Source organism: Anser cygnoides, chromosome 3 (assembly GCF_040182565.1).
Source record: "Anser cygnoides isolate HZ-2024a breed goose chromosome 3, Taihu_goose_T2T_genome, whole genome shotgun sequence".
Classification (NCBI taxonomy): domain Eukaryota; kingdom Metazoa; phylum Chordata; class Aves; order Anseriformes; family Anatidae; genus Anser; species Anser cygnoides.
In genome coordinates this window covers 23,662,291-23,689,383 of record NC_089875.1, presented here as the reverse complement: position 1 = coordinate 23,689,383, position 27,093 = coordinate 23,662,291, and positions in this window count along the sequence as shown.

Below are 27,093 nucleotides of genomic sequence, written 5' to 3'. Positions count from 1 at the left end.
GACCATTCAGTGGATAAGGAGTTGGCTTGAGGGTTGTACCCAGAGAGTGGTGGTCAATGGCTCTGTGTCCAGGTGGAGGCCAGTGATGAGTGGTGTACCCCAGGGGTCTGTCCTGGGACCGGTGCTGTTTAATATCTTTATCAATGACACAGTATGTCATTTAATATCTTTATCAATGGCATTAATATCTTTATCAATGACATAGTGGGATCGAGTGCACCCTCATCAAAATTTGCAGAAAGACACCAAGCTGAGTGGTGAAGTTTATACAACAGAAGGAAGGGACACCATGCAAAGGGACATGGACAAGCTTCAGAAGTGGGCCCACGTGAACCTAATGAGGTTCAACAAGTCCAAGTGCAAGGTGCTGCACCTGGGTCAGGGTAATCCCAGACATGAGCACTGACTGGGAGAACTCATTGAGAGCAGCCCTGTGAATAGGGACTAGGGGGTTCTGGTGGACAAAAATCTCGACATGAGCCAGCAGTGAGCACTTGCAGCCCAGAAGGCAAACTGCATCCTGGGCTGCATCAACAGAGGAGTGACCAGCAGGGCAAGAGAGGTGATTGTTTCCCTCTACTCTGCCCTTGAGAAGCCCCACTTGGAGTGCTGCATCCAGGTCTGGGGCACCCAGCACAAGAAGGATGTGGGGCTGTTAGAGCGGGTCCAGAGGAGGGCCACAAAGTTGATCAGAGGGCTGGAGCACCTCTCCTATGAAGATAGGCTGAGAGAGCTGGGGGTGTTCAGCCTGGAGAAGAGAAGGCTCCAGGGTGACCTCATGGCAATCTTTCAGTACTTAAAGGGGACTTATAAAAAAGATGGGGTGCAACTCTGTGCTCAATCATATAATGACAGGATGAGGGGGAATGGTTTTAAACTAAAAGAGGGAAGATTTGGATTAGAGATTAGGAGGAAATCCTTCACTCAGAGGGCGGTGAGGCACTGGCACAGGTTGCCCCAGAGAGACTGTGGATGCCCCATCTCTGGAGGCGTTCAACACCAGGTTAGATGAGCCTCTGAGTAACCTGATGTAGTGGGTGGCATCCCTGCCCATGGCAGGGTGGGTTGAACTAGATGATATTTGAGGACCCTTCCAACCCAAGCCATTCTGTGATTCCATGAATTCTTGTGGAAGGTGAGACCGTGCCAGGGTGATTAGTTTTTGCACACCTTGCGGAGGACCTTACCTGATGGTGTAAGGCACACTCTGTGTGCCATTGCAGTCACCTCTTTCCCACCAGCAGGTTATTGTGATCTGAATTGCTGATGACACTGAACAAGCTGAATTGCCAATACCCCATGGCTAATGTTCTGCTTCTTACTCCTGGAAGCACAGAAACAGATGTCCTGGGCCAGCCTGGCTCTGTTCTTCTGATGCTTGCAGCAAACTTCACATGTGACACATTAACATCATCCACCATGCAGATGAGATCTCCGTTGATGACTGTTTGTTCTGTTTTGGCTAAGACCAAAAAGTGTTAAGCACAGATCCAATATAAAACGGCTAGCAAAGGTTGCACATATGACATCCCTGTTTGATTTAAGGTTGTTCTTCCATGTGGCAACAGGTTGTGAGGAGAGAGGCAATGCCTCTGTGACTTAGCACTTTCATATTTTCCACTTGGTCTGTTTACAAGAGACAAATCAATAGAGAATTTGCAAAGCTGTGAGGAGGCTGTAAAATTTTACAGCCATGACCACGCTACATATGAGTGACAGAAGCACTGGTGAATTATGCAGCTTATGCCAAACAACCAGCGATAAAACTTTTATAGCCCCATCACACATTTTGTATGTGTCATGTCTTTGCCTGGTTTTGTTAGTTTTGTTCTGTTTGTTTGCTTCTTTTAATTTTTTATTGAAACTTATTTGTTGCTATAGAAACAACTATATGCATTAAATTGGGTGGAGCTTAATGACATTCTCTGAGGATGTCTCAAATCAGTTCATCGTTTAATTTTAATGATGCATTGTAACAGTTTCTGCAGCAGTGTCATTTCGTCGTTGTTTCATCCTTCTCTCCAAGGCCCCTTTTGTTTCTCCCACCTACCTGCTTTCTCCTGCGGTATGAACACAGTGAGCTCTTTTGGGCATGAGCTTTCTTCATTTACCCTGTCTTTAATCAGCCTTTGAACATCCTAAAATGTAGTGGTGAATTAATCCTTAAATATAGCAATTTTGTTGTAAGGAAGCTCCATTTTCCCCATTTTGCTTGGTCAAAGTGATGTACAAAAAGGTGAAATTAATTCTATGTAGTCATGCAGTTGAGCATTATTAGAGGTGGATTTCATACTGAGACAGATACAGACAGATAGATAGATAGATTTTTATATATACACATTCCTCCTTTCCCTCCTGCTCTTATTATGCTGTATTTACAGATTTTCTAGTTTCAGAGGAGACCAATTTACCCTATTGTTACTTCAGTTTTTTTTTTTTGGTGTAAAAAACTCATTTGGTACTAATCTGCGGGATCATGTAAAAGATAAACTGAGTGTGAACTCAAGGTTAAATTGCAATTTTAAAACTACTGCCATGTGATTTGGATCTGAATTTCTTAGTACAACTGCTGCCAGGCTGAATGTGGATTTTGGAAGGACAGTTATATTCCTTTTGGGGATTATACTGGAGTCAATTCCTTGTTTGCCAAAGATAAGTCTGAAATGATGGCAAACATTGAGTCTCACTCTTTAAACATCTGAGGGTGTGTGCTATACATAGAAACTCAGGTCTGGGGGATAGGGATTATTTTAAAAGGGGGTGAGCTGTCATTGGCAATACAAAGGCATAGTATTTATCAAATCTCTGTACTCAATGGGAATGAAATGATGCAGAATGAATTTTCTCCCATTTTCAGAGATGATTCTTTAGGAGATGGAACATGATGACTGTTAAACAGCATTCAGCAAAATAGATCTGTGGCCCCCTCCGATGATTTTATGAATGGCAAACAGTTCCATCAAAGTCAACAGTCATTTTCATTGTGTATAAAAAAAAGTGTGCAGATACATTTTTGTATTTGCATTGGGTTGGTTGATTTTGATTTGAGACGGAGATTTACCAGGTTTAAGACAAGGCATCTTTCTTGTGTTTCCCTTCCTTTCCACTGTGCAATTTCAAGGCATGAACTAGAGGAGTGTAATGTGACCAACAGTTTGGGAATAGCTTCACTGTTGCTGTTACCACGTGCGTTGCTGTCATCCAAGGACCTCTCCTCCAGACTTGCACAGAGCACTGATACAGTGAGCACTGCGTCACGTCTCTGGTACAAATGAAGCATCTTTTGTCACAGCATGGCCTACCCTTGGGAATGAGAGATGGGAAGATGACAAATTACAGGTTGCTGCCCCATTGCCAGTCTCTATCTGAAGAGCCATGGTACATTTCCTGCCCATGCAATGCTGGGTTTTATCCAGCCCTGCCATCCTGCCAAGTTAGTCACTCTATGTACAGCTTGTAAATGTTTTGAAACTGTGAATGATATGTTTCTGAATAACTGTGAACATTTTAATGCGTATTTCCTTAAAATTTTCCACAGATGGTTTGGAGGTTAGGCTGTGATTTATCAAATATTTGGATTATAAGGGGCTCTTAATAGTCACAGCAAATCAGAATATTGTTGTAAAAACAAAACAAAACATAACAACAACAACAAAAACCCCTGATCTTTCTAGCATTTCTACACTATTATCTTCAGATAGATGGAGTCAATTTTGTTATCATTTGGAGCTGAGAAATTCCAAGGCTGGTGAAACAAATATTTAGTCTTGTAATTTGTTGTCTTCAGTTTGTTGGGATTATATTTCCTTGGATATCTGATGAATCTAGTATTAAACATGCATGAAATGCCTAATAAGGAGCAGGTAACAATGGGAATTTTTGCTTGAAGCAGAGCAACCCATGGTGGGACGCTATGGTGGCCTCTGGGAAATGCCCTGCGCTCTCTGGGCAGCCAGCATGGCTGCCCTTGGTTGTCCCCAGCTGGGAAGCACTTGGCGGTTCTGGGTAAAGGACCAGAGGCACAGCACACAGCACCACGTGCTGCTGCTCTCACCAGCCCACTTGCAGACGTCTCATCTGCGCCGTAGCATTAATGTGCTGACGTACCAGACAAGCTGGATACCAACATTTCAGCACTCTCTTATCTGTCAGCTCTCCCATGTCGTTTCCCTCACAGGGCGTGTTTTCCCTGTTATTTCCAGCCCTGCGGTCCTGGTGGGATGCGGCTGCAAAGCAAAGGGCATGCTCATGGAGACCGGTGCTGTTAAGTCTGCCCTGGTTTTGTGGAAGCTTTTGCTTCTGGGTCTGAAGACCTGGAGCAGAGATCCACCAGTGCTGCTCCAGCCTTCCCTGCTGCTGCTGCCAGGGAAAGCCTCTCCCCTGGGCGACTCGTGCGGGGCAAAGCTGTGCTTTGATGGGGGAAATGGTGGCATCCAGGACCTTTCTCTCATCCTCCATGCTGCCATTTTCATCAGTCTGGGCACCTGGGACCCCAACAGTTGCACAGCTCTGCAGAGAGGAGGTCCCGGCCATGCTCATGGGGCAAAGGGCGGACAGGCGGTGCTAGGCCATCTCCAAGGGCCTGACGGGATCTCAGACCTGCCTGGAGTACGTTGGCTGGCTGGTAGAGCATATCACTTATTTTGTTGTTTTAAGGGCTGTTTTCACTGGCTGGCAGTAAAAAGGTGCTTGGGCACTGTCAGTGCTCCTGGTGGGATCAGACAGTGATCCCTGGCCATCGGTTGGCTTTGCCAGGGTGTCACAGTCCCCGGGGACCCGAAGCTGCAGGCCGAAGGGGCAAGGGAAACAAGTGGCTCTGGTCAAAGTGAGGGAGCCATGCCGAGAGGGTGTCATTTCCAATTAGACCAGTAACTGGGGGAAATGGGGAAGTGCATTTACACTCTTGAGTCCACTTTTGCTCTGGAGTTTCTTCTTTATTTATTTTTAAATTAAAAAAAAAAAAAGAGAGAAAAACTGAACAAACACATTTCTCATGTCTTGTTTAAACACAAGCTGCTTATCCAAAGCATTGTGGCATATAAACAGATCTCCTCTGTTAATATTATCTGACTCGTCAGGGTGACATCTGGTAAATAACAGAACTGAGCTGTCTGATGCAAGGAAAAGTAAGGAAGAAAAGAAAATACCTCAACTCCTCAAAACCACTTAAGTTTTTCCTTCATGAAATACATTGATAAATATAGTTCAGCTAGCACCCGGCTGGTGTTATCATGTCTGAGAGCTATGGCAAGCTTTCAAACAAAGCCAGCAAATACTATACTTAGAAGCAACCTTTCGGTTTTCATGCAAAGCATGGAAATGAAATGGGAGTGATAACTGAAGGGGGAAGGTGGTGGCTTGCCCACATTTTTCTGCCAATCCAGGTGCTGTGTCAGACTTTCCTGTGAAAACCCCTCAAATCGTGATTTCCAGGAATGCAGCTGTGTCTGTGCCTCCCTGTGCACCATCACAGGCATGCTGTCATGTGTCTGACCTTTTCAGAACTGTGTTGACATGTTCAGAAATAAACTTTGCGATGTAAAGATAACATATTGGATCGGGAGGGAATGGGAATAAACAAATCAGCCCCCACAGGAACAGGTCCTTTAAAAGCCATGGTGAGCTCTTGCAGGGGTCTAGATGTATGCTGCAGTTGGCATCTTGTCTTCTGCCCGTGGGTCCCTTCCGGGACTTGCCAAGGTGGGATCGAAGCACCCTGCGCATGTTCATCAGCTTATCCTCACATCACCTCTCGTGGGGTGGGTGGGGGAATCTCATACAGGGGGAAATGAGCTCACCTCGCACTCATCTCACCTCAGCTGTGCCTTTGCACAAAAAGATCAAGTGAATGTCCAGTCTGGAGACTGGTGCCATAGCTGGGAGAGCACCACATCACCTAAGCCCTGGCCCCCTCCTTACAAGCCCAAGAACACCTTGCTCAGTAGGTCTTTGCAGGGTACGCAGCTTTTAAAGCCTCAGAAGCTTCTGATATCCCCTTCACTGTTCCTGTCAAGAGTAAAGGTAGCATAATGCCTTTTCTGAAAAGCTGGTGTGTTGTCACAGGAGCTGTATCGCTTTTAATCAGGCTGGCATTGTGAGGAGAGATAAGCTTCTCTATCAGTTCACAATAGCAACAGGCATCGGGACAAATACAAATCTTTCACCATGAAATTGAGTTTGTTATTTCCCCAGCCTGCTTGAGTGAAGGCCCTGTTGGGAGCACCGTGGTCTGGGCAGGTGCCTTGGAGCTAGTCCCAAACGCCCTGGGAAGGACTCAAGGTGCATGCTGTGTCGGTCTGGATTTTGCCATTGATGACATGTCAGCGGTGGCTGGTGGTGTGCCTGGTCTGACCTGTACGGTCATGATTGCCTCGTCTATCTTCTGTACTTTGGTCTGGCTTCATCAGGCAGGGAGGCAAGGTTGCCAGGAAGTTGGAGGTCTGAACAAATGTTCAGAGGTTAAATTCCTGCTTTGACACTTTCTTCTGGTGCGACTTTTGCCAAACCATGGAAAATGTGGTCTGGCAAACCTTTAAATCACAAGTAATTTTTACTCCTGAAATCCTGCCCGATAATATACATGGGAGTGTCTCTGGTATTTGGTGCTTCTGAAGATCAGCAGTTTTTGTTTTGCTTCAGAGATGTGTGCTAAGTCCATCAGGAGGTGTGTTAAACTCTGACTGGGTTTGTTTGGGCAGTTGCTTAATTTTTTTATTTTTTTTTTTAAACTCAAAAAACCTTCAGATCTTTCAGGCTTGCTTGCATATGGTAAATTGCTGTGAGTAAGACTACTTCTGTAAAACAAAAAGAACTGCATGGTGAGGTTTTGGTCATCTTGGACAACTACAGAAATGGCTAATTCTTGTCATGGACATTCATATCTACTTATTCATTTACTGAAAATCTTTGATTTTTCCTATCAGGTTATTAGGAAGCCATTGATCTGAGCCAACAGTTGTATGGATTTCTTCATGGGAAAACAAATTTTTTTATTTCATTTTTAACTCATTGAAAAGATAGTTCCTCTAGCAATGCCCTAAATGATACACTTAAGTAACATTTAACTAAATTTTCTCTTCATTTTGTTATCATCTTCCCTCCTTTTGGAGCAGATGTAATTTGAGTCTCACTGCTATTTTGAGAGAGATTCTCAGTGCTCTTTAATCAAGAGCAAGAAAATGGAAAAGTGCCAAAGAAGCACATGAAGATCAGGAGAAACTGGATGAGCAACGTATAAATGTTATCCCATGCTAAGAATTACCATTGACTGCAAAGCAGTGGATGAACATTTTTTAATGCAAGCTCCACTATTATAGCTTTAAAGAGGATGTATCCAGAACAGTGACTTTTTCGACGGTTTTCTGACTTGGCTCACTAAAGGCTAAGCTGCGAATACCACACCTTGTTGACTGCTTTCCTTCACATTTTCTGCTGTCTTAGTTAACTGTTGTTATTTCTGTCACTCATCGTCCATTGATCACTGAGTCAGAGAATGATTCATATGTTATTTGAACAATGATAGTTGAAGATTGTTTATCAGTGACTGTGTCTCTGTGGGAGGCACATTTTGCAATATGTACTTCACATTTTTTCCCTCTGATAATCTGGGGACCTGGTGGTGTTACAGGTCTGCTGGCTCACCTCACCTCTGTGTGACTCAGCTTCCCCAAGCATCCTACTCTTTTCTGGGCTGCCCCAGTGAGATGCACCAGCAGAAGGTTTATGCTGCATAGCTCTGGCGGCAGTCCGCTTTCCTTTGCTTAAATGTATAGCAAATATGATCCCTGCTGAGAGTTCAGGAGCTGATAGTTGAGACAGGTCCTTCGTTTTTGCAGAGAGGAGTGACTACCTGGGGAGACCAGCATGCTGCCAGCCCACAGGAATGATGGTGGGTAAGGCAGGCAATGGCAAAGTCTTCCTTGTTGTCCCCATGCTGCTGTGAAATGGTCCTGAGAGACATCAGCCATGGAGAAGCAGCTCACAGTTGCTTTTCTCCTGCTCCTGGGGCTTTTGCCAGCTGCTGGTTTAGCTGAGCCAGTTCCCTGAGGTGCTGATTGCTCCCTTAGGAGGGCGGAGGGCTATGTTCACCTTTTCAGTGAAGGGCATGGCCAGAGGTATTTTCTGTGCACTGTCACTGGAAAGCCACACCATCAATCAGGCTTTACTTTGCAAGGTGTACAAAAGCTATCCTAATGTGTGCTGCTCTCTTCACTCTCCCACGTAGAGGTTAGGTCATGCCAGTCCATGTAACCCAATAGTTATCCCATGGGTAAGTGGTATCAGTATCATATTCCATAGGAGAATGGTCTGACCTTTCTTGTTTATACGATAAGTGCGTCCAGGAGGCTTCTTTGTCAGCCTGGTAGTCCCAGCTGCCAGCTCCCAGCGCATCTTGTCAGCTCCAAAGCTCTCGCCAGAGCTTTGAAGTTAACAAAGAATTATTTGGCCTGGCACAGAGCATCTTGCTGCATTATAGGGTTTTATTTCATAGTGAACCCCTGTGCATGGCTTGAATAAAAATGTTCTCATGAGTCAGAACTCGCAGATTCAGCAGTGCTGGAAAGGTGGTGAGTGTAACAACAGCACACAGTCAGTGCAGGTCAGTTTGTTTCTATCTCCAAAAGCCAATGAAGATGAACTGGTCTGGATATTTAAGGATGGGCTACAGGTGTTTGCCGTGGAAAAAATCAGCAATAGTTCAAAATGGTTTAATTTAGTTTCTACTTAGTTGCAGAGGAAGAGGGTAAAGACAGCCTTTGAATGGGACCAACTCTCACATCCAGCTGAGGTGGTAAGGTGTTCACTTGAGCTTAACAGTAGCAAAATATTTGTGATAGCAGCTGTTCTCTGAACAGAGACTCAATTGGCTTAGGTTTTCCCACATTGCCCCAGTGTTTCATCCCCTTGGCTTACTATGGTAGGTAAATAAAGGGGAGGATCTGAGCTTCTTCAGAATATTCTCTCTGCCTCTCCTAAGCTCACAATATGGGTGCCTGTCCAGTAGATCTCTCTAGTCCCCAGTATGCTAACATGGCATTTTTCTGCATAACACATCTAAGAAAAAAACATCTTGCTTAATGTTACATGAGGAATGTGTTTATGAGACAGAACAAAGTAATCCATCTGTCACAGCAGTTTTTGGTTTTTTTTTTGGTCATTGCTGTTTTCCTTTTTACAGAAACATCTCAAAGCCATAAAATTGTTCCGGGGGCCTGTGTGCTGGCTGTTAGATGTCTTTACATGGTCACAAACTCTTACCAGAACTGATAAGGGTAACAAAGAGAAAGGAGAATCCCTGCTGTACAGAGTAAAAATGAAGTGCTTCACTCCAAGTCACAGATGAGTTCTGTGGTAAAGCTGGGAACAAAACTATAATCCTCTCTGAATCTCAGTCTCTTCCCTGCAAATGCTCTCTTTCCTTATTATGCTTTATTTCATCCATAACAATAAAACTAAAATAATGCTGACTGTACTAGGGGAGTCCTTTCATGCTTTTGGTGCTGATGGCCAAACGAGACATGAACATATCTGAAAAATAATTGCAACTGGTTAATTAGGGCTACAGTGTACCTGCCATCACATCTGTTACTCTGATGGATAGACCAATACTGGTGGAACAACACCTCCCAGGATCCACCTCTCTGTGATGGTGGGAATGTGACTCTGTGTTTTCTAAAAAGCAAAGCAAAAGACAGACCTTTCTGAAAGAACTAACACCGTACTCTTGTGGGCTGTTAGGGGTCAGGCTGTCCCAGGACCAGGGCAGCTGTAGGATCAAAACCCTTTTGGTTTTGATTGCCCTGCCATGGGGGCTCAGTCAGATCTGGGTGCCAAAAAGGTAGGAGGGAAGAGAGGATGTTTTCTTCTCTTCTCTTCTCTTCTCTTCTCTTCTCTTCTCTTCTCTTCTCTTCTCTTCTCTTCTCTTCTCTTCTCTTCTCTTCTCTTCTCTTCTCTTCTCTTCTCTTCTCTTCTCTTCTCTTCTCTTCTCTTCTCTTCTCTTCTCTTCTCTTCTCTTCTCTTCTCTTCTCTTCTCTTCTCTTCTCTTCTCTTCTCTTCTCGTCTCGTCTCGTCTCGTCTCGTCTCGTCTCGTCTCGTCTCGTCTCGTCTCTCTCGTCTCTTCTCTCTCTTCTCGTCTCTTCTCGTCTCTTCTCGTCTCTTCTCTCTCCTCTCTCTCTCTCCTCTCCTCTCCTCTCCTCTCCTCTCCTCTCCTCTCCTCTCCTCTCCTCTCCTCTCCTCTCCTCTCCTCTCTCTCCTCTCCTCTCCTCTCCTCTCCTCTCCTCTCCTCTCTTCTCTCCTCTCCTCTCTCTCTCTCTCTCCTCTCCTCTCCTCTCCTCTCCTCTCCTCTCCTCTCCTCTCCTCTCCTCTCCTCTCCTCTCCTCTCCTCTCCTCTCCTCTCCTCTCCTCTCCTCTCCTCTCCTCTCCTCTCCTCTCCTCTCCTCTCCTCTCCTCTCCTCTCCTCTCCTCTCCTCTCCTCTCCTCTCCTCTCCTCTCCTCTCCTCTCCTCTCCTCTCCTCTCCTCTCCTCTCCTCTCCTCTCCTCTCCTCTCCTCTCCTCTCCTCTCCTCTCCTCTCCTCTCCTCTCCTCTCCTCTCCTCTCCTCTCCTCTCCTCTCCTCTCCTCTCCTCTCCTCTCCTCTCCTCTCCTCTCCTCTCCTCTCCTCTCCTCTCCTCTCCTCTCCTCTCCTCTCCTCTCCTCTCCTCTCCTCTCCTCTCCTCTCCTCTCCTCTCCTCTCCTCTCCTCTCCTCTCCTCTCCTCTCCTCTCCTCTCCTCTCCTCTCCTCTCCTCTCCTCTCCTCTCCTCTCCTCTCCTCTTCTTGTGTGCCCAAGGCCATCAAAGCCACTTGGCCGGGGGGGCAGCAGATGAGCAACCTTTAAAGGGCACAGTGATTGTGTCATTTCTCTCTTCATCACTTGGCTCCTCAAAATAGTCCCGTGTCTTACCTAGGACCTACAAGAAATGGTTTTCCATCTCAGTAATATTTTGGATCATAATCCTCATTTCACTTCAGAACTAACCTAAGAGCTGTCGATTTTTAATTTTATTTTTATTTTTCCCACGCAGCAAGTGTGAGGCCAGCCTTAACAAGCCCAGCAGCTCATGGGGTTGGCAGTAGTTTCGGGTGGTGAAGAGAGGCTGCTGTCCATGCCCTCAGGAAGCCAAACTGAGCCTGGGTTTCTCAGGATCAGGGTGTTATATTTGCCAGGCTTTTGGTGATTCTAGGGAGAGACGACCCTTGGTTTAGGCCATTATTTTTACGTGTCAGAAGGCTACTGACTCAGTCCAGTCCTGGATGAACTTTCCAGTAAGGTTTCTTACAGAGGCCTTTCCCAGTTGTTCAGGTAGGTTTGTAAGGGAGGAGTATTCGCTCTGGATTATTGCTGAAACCAGGTTTAATTAGCAAGTGTGAGAAGTGAGTCAGGCTCCATCTATGACACCTTTCTTGATACAATTAGATAAAAAGAAGGCAGGTAGCACTCACCTTTCAAAACTTCTTTATCTTTGGTAGCTCTCACCGTCTTCCTCCAAGGCCTAGACTTCTGGCAGGAAACTCGGCAATTTTAATTGATATGTGCAGATAGTACTGACAGGCACACAACGGTGTGGGTTGATGTATAGCTGTTATTGGCATTTGCATGGAGTGACTGAAGCCCTTGCTTTTGTCTTTGCAAGCCTTCCCCAACAAGTGCCAACAGTGTCCACACATTCCCACTGTCCCCCAGCACCATGCGTCGCTGAGAAATTAAATTGCACCCAGCAGCAGAGTCAGCAGTGGAGGGTAGGGAGGGGGCAGATTGTCAGACCCACACCAAAGGGTAGGGGGAAGTTTTGAGAAGATAAACACATTTAAGGTTATGTTTTCAAGGGTCTGGCCCTCAGCTAAAGACCTTTGTAGAAACAGTGCCTTTTTAAGAAGAGCTGCACATCCACTGAAAGCAATGACTGATGGATGTTAAGCATGTCTGGAGCCCTGATCTATCATTCAAGCCATGCTTTCTGTCTAGCTAAGGAAAATAAATCACATGCTCCAATTTATCTCTCATCCTCAAACGCTCAAAGAGATTTGAAAGCTGAAAATGTAGAAGTAGCAGAAGGAAAAATTTTTTTCCACTCAAAGCATAATTCCCTTATGAAACTCAAGAATTCAGCAGGGTTCAGGGTGGGAACAGAATTTTATGGTTGGACCTTAGAGAAATTGTGTAGCCAATTGTAAAGAAAGTCACAGGTTTGAAGCCCCATGCTGTCTGGAAAATGAGACCATGCATGCATATTTTAGATGTTTTATTTATTATTTTGGTTGTAATGATTGGATGTGAATATAATTGTCAATTCTAAAGAACGGCCCCCAGAAAGAAATTTGTGCAGTAGGCATGTACTTCTATTGTTTTCTCCTTGGGCAGGAGGAAGCAAAGCCACACGATTGCAAGAGAGTGGTCACATCCCTAAGTATGTTTGTCTGTCTGAATGGGGCTGTGTTTATGTTCCCCCCAGATAGGCTTTTACTGCTCCAAAGCCCCTGTGTTAAAAGCAGTACCAGGTCAAGGCTGCTGAAAATTGTCTCCCGCTGTGTCAGAACCGAATGTTTCACAATCTCTGGGTGAAATACCATTTTATCGTACTTCAGGATTATGCTCTTGGAGGGGATAATGTATACTGTACTGCTCTAATTGCCGCTATGGTTTTTTGTTGTCCCCCCCCCGAGACAGCGAATGAGTGAATGTCTTTTGTAAGGGCTAGTGATTTTCTCTCCTTAGCATGATACACCTTTCATCTTTAGGCATCTCTGCTAGCTCACTGTCAAGCCTCATTATTCCAATTGATCACTGCTGGCAGTAATACTCACAAAAATAATAATACTTATTTATTCCCACTTTCAAACAAGAATGAGACCACACACCCGTTCTGTTTGTAAGTGACTCCAGTAGAGTTGGCATGTCAGATTATTGCTTTACAGCCCACGTTGACGGGGTGTGTGTGCATTAGGTAGCACATCTGTTACAAAGAAGGTGCTCGGTGGTTCCACGCATAAAGGCTTGAGTCAATTCTCAGAAATCTTTTATCTGGCAATCAGTTGTGGCGATGACAAAAGCTTCCCCACATGATCACCTGCAGCATCTCAATGACAGCTGTGTGGGACTGACTCGAATACTTGTACTTCACCGCATCTTCATGTTCATTTGTTCATTTTAATTGCTCTGCTGGGACTCCTTTGGGACTGGCCCAGATCTTTGCATTGATTTGAGTTGGCCGTGTTGATTTGTGTGTGCTGTAAGTGAATTCACAAACATATCCTATCTCTGTTTTTTTTTTTTTTTTGCTGTCAGTGCACTGAGCGTACCAATGGGCTGTGATGACCCTGATCAGTCCCAGCTGGGCCTCCCCGCACACCCCTGTGCCACAGGGCTCTGTGCTCAGCCCTGGGCTGATCTTTCGCCGTCAGAAGCTACTGTAGAGTGGTTACCAGCTACAACCATAGCACTTTGATTTAGACCTCATCTTGTAGGATGACTTCCTTGCTCAGCCTGAGCTGTGCCTCGTTGCTGTGGATGATCTTTAACCCTGACTCAAGGATTGGCTTCCCAAGTCGACCCTGAACCTGGTTCATCACTGGGAATTGCCGTGTGGTCTGGATTCTTGGTGGGACCAGGCTACCATCCAGGTCTGTTCTGCTCAGTATGGTGGGATGATGGGCCCTGCTGGTTGTGGGGTCTCTCCTGCATTGCCTTCCCTCTGGGAGCAGCCCTGCTCTTTCTGCTCCATGACATTTGCAGATTAGCCTAACTTCTGTGTGAAAAGACTGCAAATGATCTTGTATAATTCATCCATTTGTCTCTACGTGAATACAGCCTCTTTGGAGTGCACTGTGGTGGTCTGGTAGAAAATTGGCCCAAGAAAGTCCAGGGCAAGAGAGTCCGTAAAGTGTTTTTCACCACAGAACCTGAGGAAACCTCCCCTCTATTCTTAAATCCAGTAATATTCATGCAAAAGACATTAATATTCCTGCAGAGTGGACAGGTCTGGTCTCAAGGTCTCATCAAATGCGGTAGATTGTCCAATATTAAATTTGTTTACTTCTTTGCTGTGAAAAGTCAGAGTCTGGCACTCAGTGAGCTTGTTAACTGCCTCACTGCATGGGAGACAAATGTAGAAGAAATGTGAAATCAGTCTCACAGATGTAACTGAGAGCAGAACTAGTCCCTGCAATTTTGAGAAGAGGCACCAAGTTAATTTTTGTGGTGTCCTTTGCACAAGCCTGGAGAGTTTCCTATCTCCTTTCATTGCATTTGCCATGGTGACGAGTGTCCAGGGAAGCAGAAAACATATTCAGTAAATAAATACCCCGTTTTCCACTGTCTGGACCAGATTTTCCTGGGTGGAAGTTGTTTCCCCAGCTGAGAGTTGTGGGGCAGCTCCAGCAGGAGGAAAACCCTTCAGAGGCAGGTTTCAAGGAGGCCATCCTGAGCCACCTGGACATGCTTAACTTCAAGCCTTCAGCCTTTGAGATTCTTTACAGAAAGGGAACAGAAAACTAAATTGACTATAGTTTTATTTTGGTCTAGTCCAGGCAAGATAATTGCTCCTAGGTGGTAGGTGGGCAAGGAGAACTTAAAGAAACTATTTGATCCGGACAAGCAGAGAGTGCTGTGATAGATAGTGTATTGAGCTAAACTGCTTGTGATGTGTGTGAGTGCAAACCCACTTGTGCAGAATGGCAGCACTGAGCTTGGGTGGAGGGCAAGCAGTCCTGAGCAAAGTGTGGAGGGAATGGTGGGTTCAGATAGATGTAGTAACTTGCCCTGATTTGTTCTTTGATGAGCCTGAGCTTCTCCAAGGGAAAAAAAAAAAAAGGAAAAAGAAAAAGAAATAGAGACAAACATTTTTACTTAGGACTTCTTTCATTCTGCTCTTGGAGAAAAGATGCAGTGTGAGACAAGAAATTATTTGATTCTTGGTGCTCATAAAATCTGTACGTGGTGCAATAAGCTACGAGTTGTTACATTTCTAAGCTCTGTGCATCAGGGATACTTAGCAATCTTCTTTTAGCTGGAGTGGAAATCAAGCAGGAGGTGACTTAAATGTCAGAGAAGGTCTCAAACAAATTGCAGGGCTTCCCATTCCGGGTGAAGGTGTCAGTCTGTCCCCCTTTTTATAAAAACCTCCTTTCTTAAATGTCAGTGAATGACCACTGGTTACCCAGAGGGGTTTTCATCAGTTACCACTGAGTTCCTATATTGCAATACTACCTTTTTCTTGGTAGTCATTGTTTGCCCCTCTATTGTTATCATAATTATTTGTAAGGAGTTTCTGCTTCACTTGCCTGAAACTTCAAGGTGAATTTACTGTGCCTCTGGCAGCTGCAAATGTGGCAACAGAAATGAGTATTTAAAACCAGTACTTGGTTCATTTGTAGGCCCTCTGTGGCTCATTCCCTCCTCTATCAAATTAATTGATGGCACATCATCACTACTTCAGTTTAATACAAGCACAGGTTTTGCAGTGGACCTTAATGTCCTTGCAAACATTAACAAAGGATAGTAGCCGGCTCTCGGATGAAATAAAAATTCTTTATAGGTGCGAGGTATGTTTTTTTTCTTCTATTAAGAAGGGAGTTTTGAAAAAATACCGCCATCAGATTTTTCTGTTCCTGCTGATTTAAACTGGAATGTGCATACTCTTGTAATGAGCAACAGCATAAATTCTTAAGGCAGACAGATAATTACTCTGACAGACAAAGGAGCTTTGGGCTTTCATTTTTGTCCATAAAAACTAAAGAAGAGATGAAATTCTCTCTTCCATGCTGAGACTTTCTGTGTGTCTAAAAAGCATCCAGTGCACTGCTACCTCCGTATGGTGGTATAGAATTACCCCTAGGCAGTGCCTGTAACACACGGGTGTCTGTTTCTCCTTTGTTTTATGTAGGGCCGGGTGCTGGCATTGACATGGTCTGTTGCAGTAAGACCCTATATGCCCTTCAAGATGCTTCTTGCATCTGAGGGAAGTGTTGCTGGTTGTTAAAACTATACTGTCTCCTAGTATGGGACTAAGTGCCTGAAATAACTAAATATTGAAGGATACTCTGGTGATGGAAATCTGTTTTCATACCAAGAGCGAGCGTGTGTCAACGTTAAGTACCCTCAATAATGAATGACTTCCTTCAGTCTTGCACATGTTTTGTCCCTGAGACCATCAGATGCCATTTCCCTGTGTGGTGTAGATGCCACAGGACACCGGCCCTCCTTAGGCTTAAGCCCAGCGTCCCAGAAAATATCTGTGTTCAGGAAGGAAACCAGTGGGAAGTTCTTGTAAGGGTAGACTCACTGTGGCTGAAAGTGACAAAATGAGAACTTTGAAATGATATACAGCAGATTTTTTTGTTTTGTTTTGTTTTTAATGTCTAAAGCTTTTTTATTTATTTATTTATTTTTATTCAAGAGGTAGAGAAGACCATCACAAATATAACCTGCCAAAAAAAAAAAAACAAAACCCTACATTTTTCTCCTCTATTTAATATCAAATTATTTGAAATTTCCAAGGGGAAAAATTAGCAATATAAACTGTGAGGGGTAAAATGAGAAAATGGAAAAAGGAGAAAAAAACAGGTAGGTATTTGATGAGAAGACAAATGCCTTGGTAACAGTATGCCTGGAAAACACACTGCACTGTGAAGCTTCCTTACTGGTGTCCCAGACAGTCACAAACAAGGGCAGTAGATGCAGGTTCATTTAGTCAGCTACATTATAATTTGAAATTGGCTTAGAACTAAGAGCCTTAGCACTGTGGGAAACCCTCAAAGCAGCTTTTGTAGTTGAAGTAAAGAAGGCTTCAATAATTAGAAGATCATTTGATGTTTGTAAGCAAGGCTTTGTGACATAGGGTGTGAAAATTCATTAAATTTTTCAATGATTAAATAGTCCTTTTTGTGTCTCAGAAATGGCGTTTCTTTCCCATCATATCACCATCATGAATACACGGCATAAAAAAAATCTTTTCTGGATGAACATCACACACGTTTTGGCCAAATTGTTCCTTTCTAAGAGATTTTGAGGGACTCACAATGAGCTTTTTTCTCCTGGTTTTACTCATCTGTGTGCAAACATGGTGTTACTGCATACAAGTGAGCAACACTGCGTAAACGTCACCGTGTATCTACTAATCCCATTTGCCCTCCCCTTCATGTATGTGTATGATCCTGTATTTGGCTTGTCTGTGGCACTGGGGGAATGAGGTTTTCCATTTGGTCCAAAGAGAAGAGTAAATGTATTTGTTTAATTTTCATGCGAAAGTAAAATATTCATCAAAACATTTCCTTTTGGATCTGTTTGTACAATCCATTCCCCCGAGAAATTAGACAAAATTATAAAAGAGAAGAGAACAATGTTACGTTTGGCTTGTCCTGGAAATATGCAGGCTGATTTTTCTCAAAATGAAGAGGTAATTGAAGCTGACACATTTCACTTCCAATGAAATGGTGTTTCCTGATTCTGCGCTGGAAGTCCCTAAGCAGTACTAATTGGGAGGCTGAGTTTGTAAGCATACAAGGGCAGGATGCAGGCTTTGCTGGGTAAACTCATTGACCTGTGTTTTGCTAGGAATCAGACTTGATCAGTGATATTTCCTGGTTTTGAAGTCTATTAAAAAGATGTCTTTTCCTTGATCCAGTGGTAATTTCTTTACTAAGAATTGAGGTCTGGCTAATTACTTTCAGCGTTAGTGCAGAAATAAATGCTTTATGGTCACTTTCTACTGTCCATCCACGTTGGCAATCACCTGTCTCTGGGAGGCATACTTCTTGAAATGAGGTATAAGCCAGTCTGGCTCCCTAGCAGAGAGCTGAAGACGTCAAAAATATGATAGCTGTGACAGTCGTGTGCACGTCTGGGAAGAGAAGGGTCAGGGGGTCATCGCACACTGCCATGCTGAGCACTCGTTTGCTCTGATCTTCAGGATCTGGCCACGTGCTACCGCTGCTAAGCAGGCAGAGTAACTTTTGCATCCTGTGCTGTTCAGATGAAGCTTTCCATTGAAAACTGCAGTGGAAAAGATGACCCTTTTTAAGATCTTACTTAAAACAAGCTTGTGTTTGCAACATGGTGAAGAAAATGGTTTCAAGTGCTGTGCCTTTGCAGTGACTTGCCATGTGGGGAGCACAATGTGGAGGCCGGGGCTGGGGCTGTGCAAGGAAGATGGTTCACCACCGAGCTGATGCACAGGCCTTAAAAAGAAGGAGATCTGTGCTTCTTCAGCTATTCTCACAATAATTCCTGTGTGGAGGAGAAAAGCGTTAGGCCTGTTTCTGGAAGGTGACTGTTGTGGTTTAGACTGGCAGGCAGCTAAGCACCATGCAGCCATTCACTCACTCCCCCACAGAGCGATGGGGGAAAGAAATGGGGAGAAAAAAAGTAAAACTTGTGGGCTTAGATGAGGAAAGTTTAGTAAGAAAAAAAGTGGAATATCTCTTTGGTCAGTTTGGGTCAGCTGTCCTGGTTCTGTCCCTGGTTCTGTCTTCTTGTGCACCCCCAGCCTCCTTGCTGGCAGGGCAGCAGGAAAAGCTGAAAAGTCCTTGGCTCAGTGTAAGCACTGCTCTGCAGCAACTGAAACATCAGTGTGTAATCAACATTATTCTCATCCTAAATCCAAACCACACCACCATATCAGCTACAGTGAAGAAAATTGACTTTATCCAAGATGATGACTAAGCTGCAGCTCTGTGAAGATGCAGCTCTGTGAAGATGCAGCTCTGTGAAGACGCAGAGCACTTAACTCTCACTGAAAGCAGGTAGGCTGGGAAGACACCCGTAATCTCTTCAGGAGGTCAGCAATAAGTGACGTGCCGACAGGTAGTCTGAGATAAAAGAGGACCCTGCAGCCTTGTCTCAATCTGCTTCTTGTCTCCTCACTTGCCATTGTGGAAATTGCCTTCCCAAAGACATCTTGGCGCTTGTTAAGGCTGCTCCAACAATTAACTGCTTGAACTTCTGGATCAGACTGAGTACGTGCTCTGGTGACTGGTCCTTTGGGCTGTTCAGAAAAGAGCAGGAGCTCTCTAGGGCTCTCCCTTGGTTGACTGCAACCCCAATACTGTGTCAGGGTTGCTCAGCCAGAGATACTCTGTGAGCAGAAACATGGGGTAGGCAATTCCAACAATCCCTGTTTCCATTTTATTGGGAAATTTGGCTTTCACACTTCTCCTGGCATCTAGTACCTTTTTTTTTTTTTGCTTTTCTTTTCATGATTTAACTTGAGGCTAGATTCTCAGCACAATCCAGCTGAAGGGAAACAGCTGCTGGCTGAGGTTCTCTGGAAAGCACTCCCTTGAGCTCCAATCTGACCGTTCTTGGCGTAAGCTTCTGCAGACAACAGGTGACTCATTTTGCTTTGGAAAGCACAGTCCTATCCTCTGCTGTCTCCTCGAATGCTATAGGCAGTTCAGAGAGCAATTCCAGCTTCGCCTTTCCTTCTGCTAATTGAGGAGAAGCTCTGTGCTTACCCTCTGCAACAAAGCCAAGCCAAGCCGGAATACACATTTGATCTAGATTATCCCTTTACTCTTTGGTTTAAAGTAGCACACAAACAGCAAGTGGACAAGGCTTGCCTCCCTGCCGAGAGATTTAGAATGCAAGCCGCAGCCACTTTAAAGGAATACTGATGGCTACTGTAAATGAATTGGTAAAAAGGGTCCAATGCCTCCACTGAGTAAGGCTCCCCTTGAATGACGAGTGAAATGACGGGTGAAATGCTCAACAGACTTACAGCCCAGACCTACCTGAAACACTAAGGAATTAGAGAAGGAAGAACCTGGTATTTTTGTATTTTATTTTATTTTATTTTACTTTTGTATCCCAGATTGCCTTGCCTCCCAGCTAGCAATGTTCCACACTGGAGGCAAACAGGACAAGGTTTTTTTTATCCTGATTTATAACAGCATTTTCCAAAGTGCCTTACTGAAATCATAAACAAAATGTTCACACAGTAACGGAGGGGATGCCAATATATTAAAATCAATGGACCAAATTGTGCACTATCCTGTGAGTACTTTTGGCCAGGGGATAGAAGTGACCTGTATTTGGCTGAACATGGATTGATTCTCTCCTCTCCTGCTATTTATGCCAGCACTGATGTGCAGTGCCTTTGACGTCAGTCCTCAGGACGGGCATGAGCGCAAGGACAACAGGCAAGTAAAGTTTGTCTGATCACTGCCTTGGGCAAGGGGAGCTGTGCTTGTGAGGAGCACGGAGGGGCTCCACACCCTGCAGAGGACTGTCGCAAGAAATGCTGGGTCTCTGTGTGGATCCCTTGGCTCCCATGACAGCGCTGTCCTGAAGGCAGGGAATAGAAAGCAGGGAAACTTGGCACAGGACCGCATTGAATAAAAGCCACCATTGCGGATGAGCTGAGCTTGCCCCCCAAAAGTTCCTCTTTTCAGTTGTATCTTTCAGTTGGAACAGGCAGAAAGACTATTTACGTTGGCTTTCTGCCTTGGCTGTGTGAATTATCAGGGATGGGGAGAATGTTAGTAAACTAGTAGGCATCCATGAACTGGAGGAAAATAATTTGGGTTCTCAAGGTCCTTTTAATCTCTTCTGAAAATATTTCCTCTAGGAACGCTTTCCAGTTTAGAAGAGGCACCTAAAAAAAAAACACTGCAAAGGGGACATGTCTTGCTGCCACTGCAAAACTGTTCTTAGATCTGGCTGATGTACAGGTGTCCCTAATTCCCACCTGTATGGGTAGCAAGTCTTGTTGGGACCTGTTGCTACAGTCACTGAGCACAACCTTGCACTGGCCATTCCTGCTCACTAATGGCACGCAGCATGCTTGCACCCTCTGGAGCACCTGAAGGCACAGGTTTGAAGCTGAAGTTTAAATCATGCTGCCACATGTAAGGGCAATGTGTATCAAACTGCTGTTGCTGAGAAAAGCCAAAGGGCAGCCTTGTTTGGGTCCCCTGGCATGGAGATGCTGTGCAAGGTCCTAACCCATGGAGCAGGCTCTGGTTGCTTGCGTGGCAGGCTTTTCAGGCAGCTCGTACTTAGGCTAAATGTGTTTGTGTGGACAGCTGTGTTTTTCCGTAACCACCAGGCACCACTTCCCTCCAAACCCAGAAATAGAAGCAACAACTCCTCACTCCCATCTTCTGTCTAGAGACTGGGCACAGAAATGGGAATGGCTGTGATGGTGGGATCGTCTGCCTGCCCCTGCCAGCAGTCACCCGTATGGTGCCATGGGTGGTCAGGAGGGGTGAGGGCACCTGGTTCTCCTCGGTGGGGAGATGGTGTGAGGGGTCTGGGATGTGGCACAGGGCTCGAGTACCAGCTGGTGGTTTGGCAAGGCTGCAGCCCCGAGGGAATGGAGAGGCCTTCGGGTATGGTGGTGTTACGTGCACCAGGTGTTGTTACATAGGGACTGTCTGTACGGGAAGAAACTTCTTTCTGCATGTTGCTTGAAGGGTGTATTACTGGTCCAAGAGGGGCTAGAGAGGTTTTGGCTTCTAGTGTTGGCTTCATGCTTTGTTTCTTAAGTACAAAATCAGGTTTGGGTTCAAGGTGCTGGCGGAGTTGTGATGCAGCTCTGTCCTGGGCGGACAGCAGGTTGTGAGGTTGCGGTGGTCTGGGGTGATGTGCATCTTCATGCCTGTACTGCGTCTCAGCTGCAGCGAGGCTGTGCTACACTTGGTGTTTGCTGGTCCCTCTCTGCTGGAACTCCTCAACCCAGAACAACACCAAGACCTAGCCTAATGACCACAAAAGCAGGCACAAGGCTTATGCTCTACCAGCTAGGTCACCTCCGTCAGTGCTAGGAGGAAAGCAAATAAGCCAGTTAACCACCTGTCACTGTGAAAATGAGGCCTGCGTCTGAGAATGAGGTTCCTCTCCCATTTTTGTTGTGGCCTTGCTCTCTAATGCATGCACAAGCACACTGGTTTAAGTGCACACAAGCAGAGTTTATTTCTCCATGGGGTTTCTGTGCAGCAGTGCACAAGTCCCAGAATGACTCAATATTTCTCAAGACATGGCTCTTAAGGAGGCCACCCAGCCGTGCGATCAGTGTAAACCTCGTCCTGAACAAGCTGGTAAAAGGGTGGTATTTCTCCTGTTTCACCAGGGCTTACGCTGAGCTGTGCTGAGAGTTTTCAGGGTCCATCAGAGCCCCTGCAGCCCTTTAAAGGATGAGTAGTCCTTTAGTGCTGAGCTGCAGTTTTGGGATGTGAGTGTCCCACCTCAGCAGGAACAGGAGCTGAGGTCCCCCCCAGCCACCAAGTCCTTGCTGGGTATAAAACCTCTCACTCAATGCAAGTCTTAGCGCAGGTGAAACATTCTCTTCATTTCTATTTGTCCAACCCTGTGTGTTTCCAAAGACTAAGATTGGGAGCTCAAAGCATCTCTTGGGGAAGACAAATGCAACTGAAGGTTGTGAAACGCTGCTCGAAGAGTTCACTGGTTTGGGAGCTCAGCTGCATGGCTCCTCAGCTCTGTCTGTCTGTGTGGCACTCTCCCACAGCAAAGATACAGCACTGAGCCTACTGATTCACTAGGCAAGTCCTCAGTAGTTCTGGTTCCTTTTAGAGTTCCTTTCCCCGACACTTTTTAGCTTGAGGTAATTAAAAAACGCCGGGTTCTGCTTTGTCACAGTCCTTTAGAAACCTGTAGGGACCATAGAGGCTTCATCAGTGTCTTTCTAGCAGGGGTCTTGCTAACGACTGGCCTCCAAGGGGTGGTGACAATGCAAATAAATAACAACACTTGAATGGAAAATTCCACAGATGAACCTGCAATGGTTTCCAAAATTCCTTTCGAAGCGAGGAAACAACAGTACCTCAGCAGAGAGCCTGCAGTGAGGGGATCCATCGCGCGTAAAGGAATAGAGAGCAAAGGGAACATCTGTGAGTGCTTAATTCAAGCGCTGAGGGTCCAGAAAAATTGGTGAGCAAGATTTTGTTTCATGTGATCTGGAAATATACCAAAGAGAAATGTAACTACATGGCAAGCAAAAGATGTGCTGTATGTGACTACTTACCCTTTGCAGCACCTGAATTTTCTGGGTAACTCAACTCATCATGAAACGTCAGCATCAGGAATGAGATATGCTCGCATGTGAATTCTGGCTTATGCTGTTGTTGCCAAATGCTGTGCGGATGCTGCAGATGAGGAGCAAAGCCTACTTTCCATGCAGAGAAATATTTAATAGCATTTGTTTTTCAAAACACGATTAGCAATCCACAAGAGCTTTTTCTTTTTTTTTTTTTTTTTTAATTTTGTGTCCATCTGGGGATTGCCACCTACATCCTTGCTCTTTCATGATGAGGAAATAATAGATTTCATATGGTGAGGGAATGGGATTACCTCATAGGCCTCTGACACATGTGGCAGATTGTACCTTTTCCCTCTGTGACTGAGTCATTTGAGAGTAAATTTGGCTGCTTTCTGATGAAATGAGCAGGGAATGTTTTTGAAGAACTCTGAAAATGGGCTCAAAAAAAAAAAAAAAAAAAAAGAGTAGTTCAGCTGTTTGCATCACTGCCTGTTCCTGTTACACAAATGCTCTAGCAGATTCAGCTGGCTGCTCCCAGCCACTCTCACTGACCGATCCTTTATATCACGCCAGAGCCAGTGCTGCGTTGTGCAGGGGAAAGCAATCATTAAAATAATTGCCACTGTGTTATGTTTTCTTCTCTCCTGTCCATTAAGCACTGAACTGTACACAAGTGGGACAGGTAATTGCAGCGAGATCCTCATGGCTGTGTTTTCAAGTCCTTGGTTCCTGCTGAAGCCTGTGGTTGTGGTTAAAGTGCTCCAAACACCTCCAACCCATCACATCTTCACTGCTGTGTTTGTTGAGGGTTTGGAACCAGCTCTACAGGCTTGCACGAGAGCTCTAGAAGATATAAATTTAGTGCCTGGATCTCAGTTTTTCTTTATTTTCTAGATGAGCTTTGGATGTGGAATACTCCGAAAAGCCTTTGCCAAAAAGATGTCCAGTGTGTAGCTTCACAGCCCATCTCCCTGGTCTCCACTGGCACATCTGACATAATATCTACCAAATGAAAGGAAGGAAAAAGACTTGCATATAAAGTTCTTGCACGCTGTAAGGCAAGGACTTTAGATTGGCGGAGACTGATACTTCTGAACACGGGACAGACTGGGTGCTGCGATCTGTTCTGCTTTTGCTGGTCAATCTTGAGCAGGTCACTTTCATGTAACCGGGCCTCCCTTTTGATTTCCTCCTCCTGTGAAAGAGAGGGATGCTGAGTGCAGAGTGCGCTGAGGCACTCAGATGTCATGGGAGTCAAAGCCTCAAGAATGTTTCTCGGGGAGGATAAAGATAGCAGATTTGGCAATACTCAAATATGTGCACTTTCTAAATTTGGGTGTTTTGTTTAGATAAAAAATGTAAAAATTCAAGGAATAAAACCCTCCTAGTGTTTCAAAACAAAATTATTGGATTCTTTGGTTGGAAATGTCTTTTCCTACGCCCTTCACTGTGACTGAGATATTAAACATTTTAAAATACCTGGAATGAAGGTTCTAATTTCCATAAATGTCAAACACTTTGGTCTGAAATTCATTTAAGCTTCATTTAAACTTCTTTAGCAACTCCTAAAGTGCAGTTAGATTTTTTCTTGTTAGTGCCGAAGTGCCATTTTCTTATGTCTTTCATAAACTATGAAATCTGTTGTTGCTACAGCTTTATAACCACATTAGAAATATGCACATGCTGTACAAAACATTATTAAATGTACTGGAGAAACTGGCCACTTTGACTTACCTGGTCAACCCTATATAAAGCACACATAAACTCAGACACTTTACCCTTTGGACACCTTGTAAGATTGATCTGTGCAATCTACGGTTTAAGAAGCGAGGTAAATCCAAGACTGTGTCTGCAATTGCCTCTCACTTAAAATATGATGCTTTCTTGTGAGTGATAAATGGCCAGGAGCCTCTCGCCACCTCTGTTTGCAGAGCTGGGTTTGTCTTTCACGTCTCTCCCCAGGACTGCACTCCGGACACGGTTATTTTTGATAAGCCCTGAAGTTCCCAACCTGCTTTCTGTTCTGCAGAGTGATGCTATCATGATTTATGGACAAAAATAAAAAATAAAAAAAATCAGCTCCTAGAGTTTGCTTTGCTTGGCATGCAGACAAAAGACTCCAAACACATTTTTTTACAGAGAAAGGTTAGGTGGGAGGCTCTGTGCTGTGCTCCTTGAGTGGAAAACTTTGCAGCTAAATTGAGAATAATATTTTTCCATCAAAACTGACCTTTATGCTGATAAATCCTTTGTCATCTTGGGCTCTTTTGGACTGTATGTAACTTTTAGACTGTATGTAACTTCTGTGGGCTCACAGTTGTCCTTTACCACTTGGAAATGAGAGAAAAGTACTAAAGACCTTGTCAGCTAGAGACACCTTTGTTTATCTTTGAAATTAAATGGATTTGTGCTTTGGCCCGACTTCCAGCATCACCTGTGCCACTGTTGCGTCTCCACGTTGCCTCTTCATCTGCACGGTCCCATTTGGGCATGCTGCGTCCACCTGCTTGCTGTTTTCTGATGGCACTCGGGGCAAATTTCTCCTCATTGCCATCTCTGCCATGGTTTGCTTGGCCTGTCCCTCACTTTTGGCAGAATTGGGTCATTTAGCTGCTGGTTCGGGGGGAGAGGTTTGTGGGAATAAGTAAATTTGTGATGTTCTGAAAGGGAAGATGCTTTGCGTGGTTTTGAGGAATTGACATTTTGAAAATAATGTAGTTAATAAATAATGGAAACAGATGTAAAATAGTAGAAGGAATTCTAGAGAAAACTAATCCTAAGATTTGCTGAGGCAGATCTTTTTTAGTAGACTGTATCTTTCCCCCAAGAGTCTGAGCTCTCGGTAATCTCACATTTCTGCGTATACAGTGACAAAGATGCGTGGTCCAAACTGTTCTGCAACACAACCCCCACACAGACCATGGCGTGTATCCCTCCTGCTGTAAGGCTGTGACAAGGTAGGCTGTGAGTAGATTTATTTATTTATTTATTTATTTATTCTTTTAAAAATTCATAGCAATGATTTTAATGGTGATTACCATTTTATTACCATCAGAAATGGGAATTAACTGAATTCATTGAAATCAAAACTTTCAATGGAATGGTTCAGAAAGCAGTTCTGGGAAAACTAAGCATGTGTCTCCCAATAACGAATAATGGTTTTAAACTAAAAGAGGGTAGATTTAGATTAGACATTAGGAAGAAATTCTTTACTTACAGGGTGGTGAGGCACTGGCACAGGTTGCCCAGAGAAGCTGTGGATGCCCTGTCCGTGGAGGTGTTCAAGGCCAGATTGAATGGGGCTTTGGACAACCTGGTCTAGTGGGAGGTGTCCCTGCCCATGGCAGTGGGGTTGGAATTAGATGATCTAGATTAGATTAGATTAGGTCTCTTCCAACACAGACTGTTCTATGATTCTGTTCTATGATTCTAACTACCAGCCAAAGGCACCCAGCCCCAGAGACCTGGGCTCCGAAGCAGCAAGTCACAGAGATGACTCTGAGACTGGGATTTACCCTTTGGCCAGAAGTTTCATAATGCTGGACTTTTTCTTTTAGTGGCTATTTATAATGGAAGTGAAAACAAATTTCAAGAACGCATAAAGCTTCTAGAAGATGGAATTATCATAAAAGTCTGTAAAGTGTTGGATGGAGATTGTGATATCTGTGATATTGTGAGATTTCAGAGTGGACCATCCACTGAAAAGTGCCCGGGGGATTGCCTTTGAGCAGTCCAGAGAAAGCCAGCTAGCAGTTAAATGTGGGTGAGGAGGGTCCCATTCTCTGGCTTTGATTTAGCAGTAAAACAATACCCTCCTTCACCAATAGTGCTCAACCCTGGCTTGTGTGTTTGACCACAGCCTTAAGCAAAATCATTCATAGCTGAGTCAAGAATAGTGTGCTGCTGGTTCTTAGCAGAGACACGGTAGGGAAGGAAATCCTCACCTGACCCCCCCAACACTGTGTTGGTTTGGTTCATGGAGCAGTTTTGGTGCGTGCAAACAAGAATCCACTGGGAGGAAACCCTGAGGAAGCTCTGCTCTGTACTTCCTAGTATCAATTTCCCT